A 7,028-nucleotide genomic window follows, 5' to 3' on the forward strand; every position below is an offset into this window, starting at 1 on the left:
TCATCAGACATTGCTATAGAGTGGCAAACAAATCACGATGTGAGAGTTGGAAACTTGCAAGTGAGAAGCTCGACTAAGGACAACCACAGTGTGACTGCAAGTTCATGAAAAGAGTTACAAGAAAAGGAAAAAATCACTTAGTCACAATATCAAGCAAAGCCCACATATTTCTCTCACAATTCACGAATAGGATTACACGAATAGAAAATAACCACTTATTTACAAGATCACACTTGTTCAAAAGAATGTGAAAAGTGATCGACCATTAATAATGCTTTACAAAAAAGTTCAGTGTCTACACAATGCGAATACACAATGTGAGGTGCTTTTTGAAATATACTCTAAGTCATTGGCTGGTGGATCTAACTCCACAATGTTTGAATGCGGCTCCAAAAGAGATGTTGCCTTCAAGGCACCCTCCACCTCATATGCATGTCTCTTGTCTCGCTCCTGCATCTCTCTCAGTCAACGGGCTTGCATTTCCAAAACAGTGTGTAGTATGGTGGAGAACTCCTCCTTACTCTCAAATATTGTCACCATACAACCCATCTGGCTCCCCAACAAAGCCAATGCTCCACAGTCTCCTCCGTACTAAATGACAACGTTGTTCTCATTTATATACTATGTGAGCAATAGCCAAATAAACGAATGCTCACGTTCCATACCTCGTAGAGGTGTACCTCGAACCAAGCGTCATCTGACGGTATGTCAATGGCCTCTGATACCCAAGTCTGCTCTTTCTTCATTGCGGACACCAACAATGTGCGCACATTTCTACTTTCCTTCTTGCATATTGGGGTCTTATAGACAACTGTGCTCAAGTGGTCTTCACGCCATCCAGTAGCTACAGTGATATCACTCGCCATTCCATAACTATTTGACATGCAAAAAAGAAATGGAATTGTTATCTATTTTCTCTCTCTCTCTCTCTCTCTCTCTCTCTCTCTCTCTCTCTCTCTCTCTCTCTCTCTCTCTCTCTCTCTCTCTCTATATATATATATATATATATATATATATATATATATAGCATGCCCTTGCCTAAGCGCCAGCACCCAGCCACATTCTTGCGCGCGCGCGCGTGTGTGTGTGTTTTTGAAAGATAAAGAAAGAGACTTACAGTGAAAAGATAGCCGCAATAGATGTAAAGTTTGAATTGTTTCAAGAACAGTGCATAGCATGCCCCTATATAGGCCCCATTTTCCCCTCTATCCTCGTCTATCTCTCTTATTCTCAACATCGTCCCATCCTCCCCCCCCCCCCCCCCCCCCTCTCTCTCTCTCTCTCTCTCTCTCTCTCTCTCTCTCTCTCTCTCTCTCTCTCTCTCTCTCTCTCTCTCTCTCTCTCTCTCTCTCTCTCTCCTCTCCTTTGCCAGCACTACCGCCCAGTTTAATAATATCCACTAGCGATGGCATCTGCAATTGAGCGTTGCCTCTACACACCCAAGAACAACAAAAAGAATAAAATGATTGGGGATCCATAGTAGGTTCAACTCAAAACCATCACTGCGTGTTCAATTTCTTGCACTTCTTGACATAACCCACAGACACAAACACCATTAGGATACTTCGACAATATAATTATAGAGCAATGACTTGAAAGGTTCTGATGTTTAAGTTGAAAAAATAATCTATCTCGATCAAATAATATGATATATGTTTTTCCTTGTATCACAAGCACCATGCGCTTCAAATAGCTCCAAGAACTGACTGCAAATAGCACAAAAACCAAGAGCAACTTGATATTTGCAATAGCTTCTCCCTGCACTTCAAAGCTTGTTGTAATTAGCACTCAAACAAACTATAACTTGCACTCCCAAAGGCATGCAATTAGCACTTCCACTGCCTCCAATTTGCACTACGGTTTGCACTCCAATCATGCTCTCTTGAGACTCAAATCATCGCTCCCATAAGCCGCAATCTGTGTTCCCCAATAGAGAACAAACTCTTCAAACTTGTGCCAAAACTATTGCAATTAGCGCTCATGACCTTGGCTGAAACCTGCACACTTCAAAGACATGCCAATTGCGCTCCAACTAGCGTTCCCAACCAATTATAACTGGTGCTCCAAACTTGCTTCTCTTTTTTACTTTATTGGTTGCCTCTCGACCTCCTTTATCATGCAAAAATTGGCCCAAATAGTCCCCCCCAATGCTCCAAAAGCATCGTCTCATGTTTGCGCTCCAACCTCAACCCACGGTTGTCTTTGAAAAAATCTCCAGCCCTTGCTTACAATTCAGAACACCCATCAGTCATGAGGGCATGGAAAGCTCTTTTCGTGCAAACACTACTCAAGTAAAAGGATTAGAAAAGATCCCTCAAAAGCTCCCTACAAAAGCTCTCTCCATTCCCATCCTCGTGTTGGGGGGAGGGGGGGGACATCTAAGTAATCAATAGATTTTATTGGCATGAGAATTAGTAGTCCTCCCTGAATTTGTCTTTTAGGTATTTATTTTACTTCTTGGACAAGGTAGGGTATATTCTATTGGGTAGTATATAAGCAAATCCATGTCCCCCTTTGTGATTTCTAATTTGGTGCCGAGTTGGTTGGTGCAGTAAACTATGTCTCTCTCTTTCTCTATCTAGTGCATTTTCCCTCATTATATGCTTCCCCATTGGCAACTTTGACCTTGTATCAGAGCGTTTGGCTTTTTTATTGTGGGAGCATTAGAACGCAGAGAAGAGGAGTGTCTCGCTACGAGTTAGCCCCCGCATTGTTGGCATTTGAAACTTCAAGCGTTTGAACCAACAACGTTTTTGTCATTGGCCAGCTCTCAAAATGCGTTCGTGTAGCGTTGTAAAATGCAATTTAAAATGCAAGAGCTAGGGAATTTTGCTGCAATGTTTCTTTCCATGCATTTTGAGACACGATGATGGCAAACATCTTCCACATGTAGTTGCAAACATTCTGAAACATTGTGGCTAGTGCTTGGTGGCTCTTGATCCTCCATTTCCAAGCACTCTTTGCAATGGCAAATGCAGAGGAGGCACCTCTCGATCGGTGTTCTGAAACACATACGACGACAAAACTTTGGCAGTTGTAGGCATCTTGAGATGTGCGTGGAAAGTCTTACCCAATGGCGAGAAAATATTTTTGAACAAGGAAAAAAAAAAGAGCAACTAGCTCCCAAACATGGAGCTTGAGAGAGAGAGAGAGAGAGAGAGAGAGAGAGAGAGAGAGAGAGAGAGAGAGAGGTAGGTATCAAGGGTAGTAAAGGATAAAATGATTCACCTTGTTTCTTGCAAATCCATAATAATATTCTATAGACACACACTAAACTTTTTTTAAAATCAAGAAAAAATGCCTCAAAATATTATAGAACCACATATAAGTTTCTACAAAAGAATCCAGGACTCCAAGACTCCCGCTACCTTGCAGGGTTCAGTATATAATCATGTTAATATACCACATGAGTTCAATGGGAGGGGTTTTTCATTTTTGAAAATTTAAGCAATTTAACAAAGATACATTAACAAGAGGGGTTTTGTAAATCAACTCATTAATCCATTAAAAAAAGAGGGGCCAATCTATTGATGAAAACATTTCAATAGAGGGGTTTTTTAAGTATCTTATGAATGCATGTTATATAGTAGGATTTTGAATAGCCCTTGAGGCTGCTACCAACACTGTCAACACTCATTTCTTGCCTAAGCCAAAGTAAAAACATCTCTTGCTAGATTCACACATATAATCAAGAAATATATTGGATATATAACCACATTTACCAATCAGCAAAACATTTCAATAGATGGGTTTTTTGAGTATCTTATGAACACATGCTATATAGGGGGGTTTTGAATAGCCCTCGACCCTGCTACTACCAACACTATCAACACATAGTCTCATTTCTTGCCTAATCCAAAGTAAAAACATGTCTTGCTAGATTCATACATATATATCAAGAAAAATCTTGGATGTATAATCACATTTACCTATCAACAAAATGTCCTTGTTTTTGCATGTGAGGCTATTTGATCCCTACTTTGCTTTTTGCCATACTTGCACACAGTGAGGTAAATTTTCTACCTCTCATTGTCCCGCTATAGGATGAAGAAGTTGATATTCATTACATGCACAAAGTAAAGTAAAACCAAGATTATTATGGAATCATACAAAGGTAAAAGACAAAGGTTTCATGTTATTAACAAGCGCTACTTTTTTAGTAGCTTCTATTTTCTAGAGTAACAATTGTTCAAAAATTAAAAAATGTGCTTTGCTTGATGCCTTCACTTCTAATCTCAAATCAATGTAGGTATGAGAGAAATGTATAGATGGGACTCTTAGTCTAAAAAAGAAACTAATGGAAAAACCACAAATTAGCCTGAGGACATAAATGTACTTATGAAAGCACTCATTAGAATTATCGTGCTTTCAATCTCTCTCATTGTGACAAGTCAAGTGTTCTCTTCTCCTTTTCAAGCATTAATTCCTTGCAATATTCCTACCAGCATGGATGGCTTGGGGTAGCGCTTGGTGGCTCTATCAAGCTTTCAACCATCTTGAACTATGTATTTCTTTTGTAGAAATTTCCAATGTGTGCTTGAGATTCAAACTCTTAGTGAGTTACAAGAGGACGTAAGATCACTTCTAGAGTACATGGTAGGCAAGACTCAAGATAGTAGTGGGTGATTAGGTTTTGATTTCTTGTGACATGTGCCTTAGCCACGAGTTGTGAGTAAAGAACAAGAGTAACAGTTGTGTGGTGCAAAAAAATTGAAACATATGGATGTGCGTTGAACTCCAGCTTGATCACTTGCATGATACTTATGTTACATGATTGGGTGTAGAGGCATCCATAGGGCATCTACACAAAGATCTTCTCCTAAGGACCTTAGCTACTTGAGCACGCCCCAAAACAAGGCTCAAGGCATAACGCAAAAGTGGGGGTAGTTGTCATCTACTGACCGCCGAAGTAAAGCACTCATCCAGACCGTGGCTTGGGAGCTTAGGAGGGCACCTTAATAGAGCCTTCAAATAGAAATGAGCAACGTAATTATGACTCAAACTTGTCTTGAGTGGCACCTTTATTTTTTCTAAAATCATGTGCTTCTAGACCATGCTTCTCTTGTTTACTTCAACTTGGTATGTGATAAAGGTGGTTGCCCATCATTTTCAATCTTCAAGGAGTATTGAGGGAAGTGGGAGAAGGGAAAAATTACCTCAAAATAAAGGATCACACAATTAAGTCTACTAATACGTAAAAAATTAGAGGTGCTAATATCGGCTCTAATGGTCTTTAAGTGAATTTCTACTATGAAAATAATCATTCTTTAAAGATAGCAACTTTTTATTGTTTGTTATTTATAAACGTTAATTAATTGAAGTGTTTTTCTAGGTGGCAGGTACGTTAACTTGCAAGCACATTTTTTTGTTACACCTACATCTCCCTCTTTTTAACTGCTTGCAATGTTCTTATCTTCATTCTCCATGTCATCATGATCAAGACAAAGCTCCTATGGGTAGGAATATCACATTGTTTGGCCTAAAGCCTAATCAAAAGCCTATATTGATGCTCGATAGTAGATAATTTGAGAGCTAAGACTTGTCATTGTTTCTTAAAGAGCATTTCAATCACATTGGGGAGCCCATTAAATTGTGTCTCCTAACATTGCTACCATTAGAAAACCTAGAGGCCACTCTAATAGATGATAGCTCTTAACTGACTCAATCTAAATTTGCACCAAATGTGGTTTGGTGTCATAATAATTGATATCTAATTCTCCTAAATGATTTTCTCATATTAAACTGATCATTTAATATGGGGAAGTACCAGGGGAGAAAAAGCTAGATTATTGGTAAGGCTAGCAGACTAGTCACAGTAGGCATCCAAAGGAGGGAAATAGGAATCCAAAGGGGGACCATCTGCAGACGAGCAATGTGAAAGCAATGGGCTTCAAAGACCTATGGTTCATCCCATTAAGACTTCCAAAATGCTAAGGTTCCAAAATTCAAAGGTTAAGTCCAATGGTCCCTGCTTAGGAAAATTGGATGCTTGATAGTGTACAAAAAGTCTTTGCAAGCTCCTAAAGAGGAGGGGCGAGCCCTTTTAGTAGGGGATGAGAGAGAAACACACACACACACACACACTCATGCAAGCCCCTTTACACAAAGGGCATAGTGGACACATGTCAGCTCCCTAGCCCAATTGCCCACAAGGTGCATTCAAATCCTATTGGATAGCTATAGAGGTGGACCAATGAGAATTAGGCTAGAGTAAATCTAGTTTAATTCATTTAAAAACACTTAATAAAAGAACCAATAAGAATTAATCTCTCTAGAAGACTATTGGCCAGTCTCCCAAGCGATCCAATGAGCATTCAGCAGCTCAATAGCTTGCCTGATTCCTATTCGCCAGAAGACTAAGGGGTCCAATGAGAGTTTAATTGCATTAATTAATTACCTAAAGCTCTCACAAAAGGGGAAAGGGGGACACATGTCACAAGTCTATCACTTATGCTTCGTAATTATCATTGGCTAGGCTTTGCAGGGTCCAATGGGGTGTCAGCATGAGTAAAAAGCATGAGGGGTCGACCAAGAGAGAGGGGGGGCTAATTTTGTCAAGGAATTATCACACACACACTCACACAATCTCATGTGTGAAGCAAAGAAGACTCTCTCTCCTTCTCAAGTTTTAATGTAAAGCTCATCACCTACTCCAAGCTTGTGAGAAGGGAGGCCTACACCAACAACTCTTGGCTTTGTGATGCAAATCCAACCAAGAGTCAAGCTCCAATGCATGCTCATCTACTCTACCATTCTAATTACTAAGCTATGCTAAGCTATTATGAGTGGTTAGGTGAGGAGATACACTTCTTTCTCGTATGACTACTCCTTCTTCCTCTCGATCTACTCTCATATCCCGCTAGCTCTCACCATCTTTGAAGGTGTGTGAGGTCTTGGGTCTAAGACCGTGAGGGAATTGATGTTGTGAGTGTGTGCATGGTGCTTGAATCTTCCATCTTCATTGCGCCAACAAGATATTGAAGGAACACAAAGTATTGTATTGTAAAATGTCTTTGATGGGGGAAACC

This window comes from Adiantum capillus-veneris, chromosome 15, assembly GCF_014529385.1.
Source record: "Adiantum capillus-veneris isolate H3 chromosome 15, ASM1452938v2, whole genome shotgun sequence".
In the NCBI taxonomy this organism is placed as follows: domain Eukaryota; kingdom Viridiplantae; phylum Streptophyta; class Polypodiopsida; order Polypodiales; family Pteridaceae; genus Adiantum; species Adiantum capillus-veneris.